This window comes from Callorhinchus milii, unplaced genomic scaffold, assembly GCF_018977255.1.
Source record: "Callorhinchus milii isolate IMCB2004 unplaced genomic scaffold, IMCB_Cmil_1.0 Scaffold4, whole genome shotgun sequence".
Taxonomy (NCBI): Eukaryota; Metazoa; Chordata; class Chondrichthyes; order Chimaeriformes; family Callorhinchidae; genus Callorhinchus; species Callorhinchus milii.
In genome coordinates, this window is record NW_024704745.1 from 73,473,213 (window position 1) to 73,483,123 (window position 9,911).

The following is a 9,911-nucleotide window of genomic DNA, read 5'->3' on the forward strand; positions in this document are numbered from 1 at the left end:
TGGCCAACAATACCAAAGATAGACTTGATCATTTACTTCATGACTGTTTGTGGGATATTGCTGCATGCATATTGGCTGCCACATTCTCCTACAAAACACAGAATCACTACACTTGACAGTAAATTCAGTGAAGTGCTCAGAGATATCTTCCTGACATGGAAGGTGCTATATCAGTCTCGTTTAGAGACCTTGGTTAGATACGTCTTATCTGTAGGACAACACCTCCAACATTCCTGTGCACCCTTCCCACACTGTATTGGGAGTTTCAACCTGCACTGTGAGTTCAAAGTAGGATTTGAACTCAAATCTTTTGATTCATAGGCAAGAATCCTCTCCGCTGAGCCAGGCTGAATCTTTTAATACTCAGGGCATCAAGCCAGATTTTGTTACTGTGTATGTAAGACCAGATGTAACTAATGCTGGAGGCTTCAATAGTCCATTGAAGCAATGTCAGTGTGAATTCTTCAAACCTAGGAGCCACAGATATGAGTTCAGCTTCTAAATATCAGTAGAACCTCAGACTTGAGATGCTCTTCTGTGGAAAGGGTGTTATATAACCACAAGTTCTTGTTATTGTTGCATAGATCGTATCTATATTACACCAATGAAAAGGGAAGACTGCCTATCTGCATCTATTAATTTATGTTTGTGACATATTTTATATTTGTCACACATTCGTTTCTGAAAATCATGCATTTTCCTATTGTAAATCACACTTGAATGGAATATAATTCAGCTCCGCTCATCAGAAAAATAAATGAATCATTTATTGATCAAATATTATTCCCTTTGTTGAATACCTGGGATTAATCTACCCTTTTTTCTCACTTGTCAAGTATCTTATCCCATATCCTTGCCCCTATTTTAATGTTGCGTTTCCCATAGCTAGAAACGATCATGCCTAAAGAACAGCACCTCCTATTATTACAGGCTGTATTGTGCTTCCGTGTGTGCATGAGGAATTCACAAAGAGCAGCAATAAATACGAGACTTGTAGAATGACACCTGCTGTGCCTGACTATTATACTTTTAAAAACACTGCACGCACTCAGACAATTCTCCTTTCTGAAGACTCAGAACCATTCGGAAAATAATTGCCCATTGCATTTCCTTTTCTAACCCAGATAATGTGACACACAAGCTCAACAATGAAGACTTGCCACTTGTCATATTAGACCTGCAATTACCTGGAGATATCATTACATCATGATTACCAAACCCAGGATGTCCATAGAATGATGGATCGATGTCTCGAGAGTAATTGTAGGTTCACTACGGAAATCAATGAGTACCTGAATTTACACTTTCTCGCCTGCTAAAAATCCATCTGACCTGAAAATGTACCATTTATCAAACAAATCATAGTTTTATAAAAAATTACAGCAAATACATGGAACTTCAACCTCACATATTTCAGAACATCACCTTATGACATCACTGACAAGGCCATCTCCAATTATTTCCTTGTATCCCTCTCCTCCCACATCCCCCTGCCATCTGCCAAACCCACAGCTATCTCCATCCACCCTTAGAAAAAGAATCTCCCCCCTCTCAAATGCCCACTTGTCTTTCGACCTTCTCTCTCTCTGGTCCTCTACCTGCAGTGACCTCAATTCTACCATGAAGCCTCTCAGTGTCTGTTTCTCATCCATGTTCAATACACATCTAGCCTCCCCCTAAAATGTCCCATCCTACCTCCTCCCCCGTACACGACAGCAACCTCCCCACTCTCAAATCCCAATCCTGTGCACCTGAATACAAGCGGCACAGACTAGCTCAACTAGCCCAAATAATTATCAGAGTTGAAGATGGAGTTGCATTCAACAACTACAACTCCACCCACTGGAACTCCTTCCCTCTACCACTCCATCCTATTCCCTCTCTATCTGCTTAACAACCTCCTCTTCGATCATGCCTGTGGTGACTTCCGCTCTCACCATAATGTGATGTCCAACACAATCCCTGTGAAGTGCACTAAGGCTTGATTCTATGTGAAGGGTGCTACGCAAGTAGAAGTTGTTATTGTTGTTATCATCTCAAAGCACTTCACAGTATATACTGTAAAGTGTAGCGACTGTGGATATTTAGATAAACATGGCAGCCAATTTGCACACAGTGGTGTCTGACAGACAGCCATGAAGTGAAGATTATTTGGGGGAGTATTGGCCAGGAGACCAGGAGAAAGCCCCTTCTCTTTTAAAATAGTGCTATAGAATCTTTAACGTCCACCTGAACAGGAGACATGACCTCCTCAGTTTAATATCTCAGCCAACATCTCATTGGCTTTGTAAATAGGGGCATAGAAGTCAGAAGTCATGAAGTTATGATGATCATTGGTTAGGCCTCAGCTAGAGTATTGTGTTCAGTTCTGGGCAACACACTTTAGAAAGGATGTCAAGGCATTGCAAAGGACAATTGCCAGGATGGTACCAGGAATGAGGGACTTCAGTTATCAGGAGAGGCTAGAGAATTTAGGATTATTCTCCTTGGAGCAGAGAAGGGTAAGAGGAGACTTAATAGAAGTATTCAAAATTATGAAGGGATTCGATAGGGTGAACAAGGAGAAACTATTTTCACTGGCGGGTGGGTCGGTAACCTGAGGACACTGATTTAAAATAGTTGTTAAAAGAAACAGAGGTGAGGTGAAAAGAAGTTTTTTCACACAGCGAATTGTTCAGGTCTGGAATGCATTGCTTGAGAGGGTGGTGGAAGCCGATTCGATAACAGCTTTTAAGAGAGAAGTAGATAATCATTTGGAGAGGACAAGTTTGCAGGGCTATGGGGAGAAAGCGGGGGAGTGGGATTGCTTTGAATAGCACTTTTCAAAGAGCTGGTGCAGACACGATGGGCTAAATGACCTCCTTCTGTGTTGTATAATTCTATGATTCTATGAAAGCACAGCAACAACAACACACCTCCGACAATGCAGTGAGCCCCAATACTGTAGTAGAGAGTCAGCCTAAAATATATGAGTTCCAAGTCATATAGTTATGAGGGGATTTAGCAATAGCTTTTACTTCTCCTACCCATGCCTGTCAGGAAAATGAACACAAAAGGTTTTTAAGCCCACCCTTCCTCTTATTGTTTAAACATTTCAGACAAACCCTTCAGAATAAGCTTTTCCACTGTAAATTATTTTCAAGGTGGTTGTTCCGGTAGCTATGGTGATCACAGTGGCAGTTAAAATAAAGTACAGTCTTACATTGCATTTGTGAAAGGTTTCCTGTGAAATGGAAGGTTTACTGTTTGTGACTTACAGCATTGGACATTCTGACTTGCTCACACCAAATGACTCTGAAACCCTCATTCACGCCTTTGTCACTTCTTGCCTAGAAATTTTAAATACATTCCTTGCCAGTCTACCAAGTTCCATCACCCATAAAATGAGGTTAATCCAGAACTCCGTTGCCTGCATCCTCATCCGCACCAACTCTGCACAACCATCCCTTCAATCCTCACCAGGTTCCACTATCTCCCAATGGATCATCTTCAATATCCTCACTCTCACCTATCAATCAATTTATGCTGTATCACCTCCCTATCTCTGTATCCTTCACAATAGGACTATAACACATCTGAACCACTGAGTGAGAAATTAACCGAAGGATACTTTGTTGATTCATGTGAACTACTGCCTGTCAGACTACACCAATCCGCCCAAGCTCCAATGCCCATGTAGCTTTGTCAAGCGCTTTGAGGCGTCCTCCAACAATACAACGCACATTTACATAGTACATTCAAATGTACATTGTATTGTTTTGCGTTGTGTTGGTACAATGGCTATGATTATCCAACAGAGGGCAGACTTCTATGAAAAGGTAGTTTAGTCATAAAAATCACAGATTGGAAGAAAAAAATTGCATTTGATATAGCACCTTATCACATGTGACAAAAATGAACAGAAATGCATGGTTACTGTCATCCCAAGTGGACCAAAGATGGAAAGTACATCATAAAATAATAAATAATCCAAGTTCCCACATTATAACAGCCGAAATGCGTCAGACATATGACAGATAAACATATACTCTTAGAGTCTGAGAGTTCTGCGTATAATAATCACCAAAAATGTTGACTATTTTCTATATTGATATTATAACATTTTAAATCCACCCATCAATGACATCAGAAAATCACATCTCACATCTGTTTAAAGCCTAATTAACTATTTTGCTATTGAGCTGTCAAGTAATAACAAATGGATTCAAGCAGATGTGGTTACAAAATGCAGACCTTTGAAGAAATAAGAGGAAAAGGTTATTCAGGAAGTTGTTTCCAGTTTACCTACAAATACAGAATCACCACATCCTCGAGTAAATTCTGCAAAGCGCTTTGAGGTGATTCAACAATGTGATAAGGCGCTACATCAAATGCAAGTATTATGAATTCTGACAGTCTTGAGAGATATGGAGTTAATAAGCCATTGGTAACAATGGCCCCTCAGATACAATACAATTTACACTTATATAATGCCTTTTACATCAGGAGAATGTCTCAAAGTGTTTAACAATCCCGACTGACCTTGGACAGTCACATACCACCCAGCATGGCCATTTTGCAAAAGAATAGTGCAAATGTGATCGAGGCGGCTTCTATAACAACAACAACAACGACAAAGTTACGTTTGTAAAGTGCCTTTCGCGTCAGGAGGACATCCCAAGACCCTGGACAGTGTGCAGCATTTCAAACTCACTACTGATCCTCTTAATTTTCACAAACCTCTTCCTTGTCGAGGTATTTTCTGCCAGTTATTTTGTCGCTTAGTGAATTGAGTTTTAAAGACCACAACATTTCTCTTTATCTTATTAAATAATTCAACAAAATCTTAAAATTCTTGCTCCCTGGATCTCAGCTTGTCTGCTGGCTGTTTTTATTATCTTTCACTTACTGCCCCTCTCTTTCATTTATTGCCAGCATGCAACAAAGTCTCTTTAGTAAAGGTCAAGTGGGTCATTTCTGGTTGTTATAGTGTTTAATTTGCATTATTACACATTATGTTCTATTGGGTGAATTTTCTTACTCCCTGCACTAAATTACTATGCAAGAATGTGCAAAATAGCATTCTTGGTGGTTGTAGTGGTAATGTGGTTAGTACCCAGTTACCAAAAATGCCTTAAAGTTGCCTTTAAATCCCTCTACAGTCTAGGTCCACTCTACCTCTGCCACCTCCTTTAAAACCACTCCCTTTGCCTGCTTCATAGCCCCCCTATGTCCGCCTTATGCACCCCACCATCGCTGGGCGAGCTTTAAGCCATTGTGGCCTCGCTTTCTGGAATTCCATCTCGGAGTCCCCTCCACCAACTTCATTTCTCCCTCACCTCAAGGTCAATCTCAAGAAGTACCTCTGGTACCAAGTTTCATTCATGTTTATCCCATGCTCTCAGCTCCCACTCCCAGCTTGGGCACCCAGGCAGCAGGGTCAAGCACTTTGGGGGCATCCTCCCAACATGAAAGGTGCCATATAAATGTAAATTGTTATGATACTGTAAAAGAGCCTTTACATCCACCCATAGGACAATAAAGCCCAAAGATTTTATAAAGAATAACATAATGCTTGTATTTAATATAACACGTTATCACATCATCAAGATGATCAAAGCACTTCACAGGATTGACTGTAGAATGTAGTGTAGAGGCAAATGCGGCATTCAATGTCCACAAACAGCCATGAAGTGAGTGATTAATTTTAGCTGGGGAAATGTTGGCCAGGACACCGGAAGAAACTCCTTTCTCTTTTCAATTAGCTGCATGGGATCTTTGAGATCCACCTGAACAAGCAGGTGGGGCCTCGGTTTAGCATCTCATCTGAAGGTTGACCCCTTCAACAATGCAGTTCTCCCCCAGCACTACACTGGAGGGTCAGAGTAGGTCTAAATCCTGATGTAGAACTTCAACTCACAACCTTTGTGACTCAGAGGCAAGCGTGCCTCCAACTGTGCTAGCCTGATACATGTAAAATAATCCAACCGGCAATGCTGGCAATATAGATTGTTTGAACACTTTAAACACAATTGACCCCGAGCTAACATGACAAGGAGGTTACATCTGCTCCGATAAAAGAGATAAAACCTAAAGACATACACCAATTTTATCACCCGCCAGATAAACCTGTTAAATAAAAAAAATCAATTTGTCAACACTTTAATCTATTCCAGGTTAAATCTTATACTGTGAGAATTTGGTTTAATTTGCTTATAACATGTGGGTAAATTATCCCATCTCAGATGCACAAGAGACCCATAATATCATGTAAAATTGTTTAGCTTCTCCAGCCCCAAGGCAATCCAGACCATGTAAATTTGCCATTTTTAGTTAACTCTTTTGCACTTAAATAAGCAATTTGATGGTGTAACCCCACGTCTGTAAGCTAAAGTGGGATCTGACTAAAAACTGAACAAAAATAATCGCAAGACAGAAAAAGTCTTGCACGAACCTTTGTGGAATTAGTTTAAAGACCTTATTTTTGAACCAATATGAAAGTGCATTAAATAGCACCTGGTTGTTAGTAATATGTTCATCGCTTTCCAGGGATAATAATTCCCCCCAACCCCCAAAAAATAATTTGGTCATTCACTCCATGATGGTTCGTGGGATATTGCTGCTGCATTTCACCCACAAAATCCAGTCCAGAAGCGCATTGAGATATCTCAACTACATGATAAGGCACTGTATCAAATACAAGGATTATTAATATTATTTGAAATGGACAGACAAATTGACAGGCCAACATATCTGCTTTGAGGAAGGTTGAATTCACAGAGTATTTCATTGAAACAAGAAAGAGTGACCGAATTAACTGGTTGGTGCTCTCTCCCTCTCCCCCAACACATGCAGGTCAACCAAACGTTTCAACCTTCCCCTTACGTGTGGATAAAAGCCATTTCCCGACAAGCGCATAACCCTTGATTTACACATCTGACTGTGTTCAACTGCACTCCATATTTTCAAAAGATTACCTGCAATCAACCCCCTGACAGGCAACAAATCCTAAATGTACTGCATTTTAAAAGTGGTCATTGTAAGGGAGACCAGATGGGATAGGGCATCATAAACACCTTTAATTATACCTCCAGGTTCAAGCAGCACCGTCATTCTGAAATGAAATGAACAACTAATAACAACAGCCACTGCGCGATAGTGCAGTTGACTATATGCTCTTGCAACAAGGTGCACTTTTCTAAAAAAATACGGCATTTGCAAAATTCAGCAAACAGAAGGCTTGATCCTACTGTTCAGCCACACAAAAATGTGTAACTGCAGAAAATTGTGAGAGGAAAAATCTCACACATTACTCAGCTTGGTTAACAACAACTTACATTTATATATAGCGCCCTTCACATGGGATAGTAACTGAGAGCTTTTGACTGTAGCAGTGGCTTGATGCTGAGCCAGAGAGAGGAAGGGAGGTGAAAATAGACACAGTCAAAGAAGGACTTCAGGTGCGATCTGAAGATGGACAAGGAGGGAGAGGGATTGAATCTACGGAGTTAATCTATGATAATAAAAATTCTTGCATTTGATGTAACACCTATCATATTGTCAAGATGTTTCAAAGTGTTTTGTGGGAATTTACTGTGAAGTGCATTGGCTGTGTATTTTGTAAGCGAACGTGAGCAGCAATAACCCAAAACAGTGATGTGGTGAGTCAGGATTGTGTAAACTGATCTGCAGCTCAGACAATATCGGATTTTTTTACTTTTCAAATAACTTTAAGAAAATAATAATAATCCTTGCATTTGTTATGCCAAGTCAGGATGATATCTCAAAGCAATTCACAGCATTTACTGTAAAACGTAGATGAATGCAGCAGCCAATTTGTGTATAGCAATGTCCCATAAACATCCAAATAAAATCAGGTGAGCGACCAGTTTTACTTGGGAGTTTGTTGGCAGGACACCAGGAGAAACTCCCTTATCTTTTCAAATAGTGCCATGGGATCTTTATCATCCACCTGAACAGACAGATGGGACCTCGGTTTAAAGTCTCATCAGAAGGATGGCACCTCCTACAATGCAACATATCCCCAGCGCTGCACTGGAGTGTGAGCTTAGACTATGTGATTCCAAGTCCTGGCGTGGGGCTTCAACCCACAACCTTCCTACTCGGAGAGCTACCACTGCGCACAAATGATGAACCAGTCTCAACATATTGAGCGTCCCATTTTATTTTGCGAGGACGCACAAAATCAATTGTCTGGCCTTTTTACTTGAATTTTCATCTATAACCGCCCTTAGTGCTAGATGGTCCCTTTTGTTTTGGATGCAGTGCGGGTGAATCCAGCCCTTTCCCACTTCTGCATCAGCCAAGTGTCAGCATCAGACCAGTGTTGACCTCTGTGCTCACCTTAACCTCAGGCTCAGTTGGGGGAGCACTGTACACTGTTCCACACCAACTTGTGCCTTTCCAATGGACCTCTGAGAGAGCACCGACTGACATGACTATATCTTGTTGGGAACAACTCACCGAAGAAGGGGCCGATCTCAGAGATAGATAGATATATACCAGTGAAAGGCTGCGTTGCGATCAAATGTGAGGCAAGGAGGCAAATGCTCTCGAAAGTTCAAGAGAGCTCGCTAATCGATCCCATTCATTCGTGAGCGTTCAATGATCGACGGGCTTTCTGTAAGACGGCGAGCGAAGCCTTCCTCGAACGCTCGCTCGCCAGTAAGTGCTGACGTAAGATGGAGCAAAGAAAAATCTCCGCCAGGCCCACAAGAAACAGCCTGCGATAGCAATGCATGATCGATCTCTTTGTAAACAAGGTGGGAAAGAGTGCAAATGGCTGGTGAAAACTGCACACGAGTGTGTAAATGTGTGTGTGTGTGTGTGTGTACTGGATAGAAAACAGACCAGCGACAAATAAACATGGATTTAACTGTGCACTTTATAACTTTCTTTGGTGGGAGAGTGGGTTGACTTGTTGCAGAATAACCCAGAGTTAGCCACAGAGGGTCACACTCACACACACTCACACTCACACTCACACACTCACACTCACAGTGAAGGGGATCAAAACCACAGGATTAACCGTTCACTCACCTCCTCTGCAGCACTCTCGATGTTTCAAAAAAAAATGCAATAGCGAATTGGGATTTGTTTTACTTTGCAAAACCTATTTTATACAATACATTTGTCAACGCTCTTCCCTCCCCACCGAGCAATCCCTCGATTTTCTTTTCCCTTCGTTATTTTTTGGCTCTTTCCCTTAATCTATACAATTCTTCGCAGTCAAATTAGATTCATTTCTCCCCACACTCTCTCTCTCTCTCTCTCTCTCTCCTTCCTCTAACTTTTGTTAGAACTTTCTTTTCGTTTACTGGTATTTTCCTCTTCCCTTCTGTTTATCTCTCTTTGTCTGTCTCTGTACGTCTCTCTGATTCTCTGTGTGTGTCTCATTCTGTGTGTGTGTGTGTGTGTCATTCTGTGTGTGTGTGTGTGTGTCATTCTGTGTGTGTGTGTGTGTGTCATTCTGTGTGTGTGTGTGTGTGTCATTCTGTGTGTGTGTGTGTGTGTCATTCTGTGTGTGTGTGTGTGTGTTGTCATTCTGTGTGTGTGTGTGTCTCATTCTCTGTGTGTGTGTGTGTCATTCTGTGTGTTTGTGTGTGTGTTAATCTGTGTGTGTGTGTGTTATTCTGTGTGTGTGTTTGTGTGAGAGTGAGTGAGTGGATGTGAGTGAGTGAGTGAGTGAGTGAGTGAGTGGATGTGAGTGAGTGAGTGTGTGAGTGTGTGTGTGTGTGTGAGTGAGTGAGTGCTGTGTGTGTGAGTGAGTGAGTGTGAGTGAGTGAGTGTGTGAGTGCTGTGTGTGTGAGTGAGTGAGTGTGAGTGAGTGAGTGCTGTGTGTGTGTGAGTGCTGTGTGTGTGTGAGTGAGTGAGTGAGTGAGTGAGTGTGTGAGTGAGTGTGTGAGTGAGTG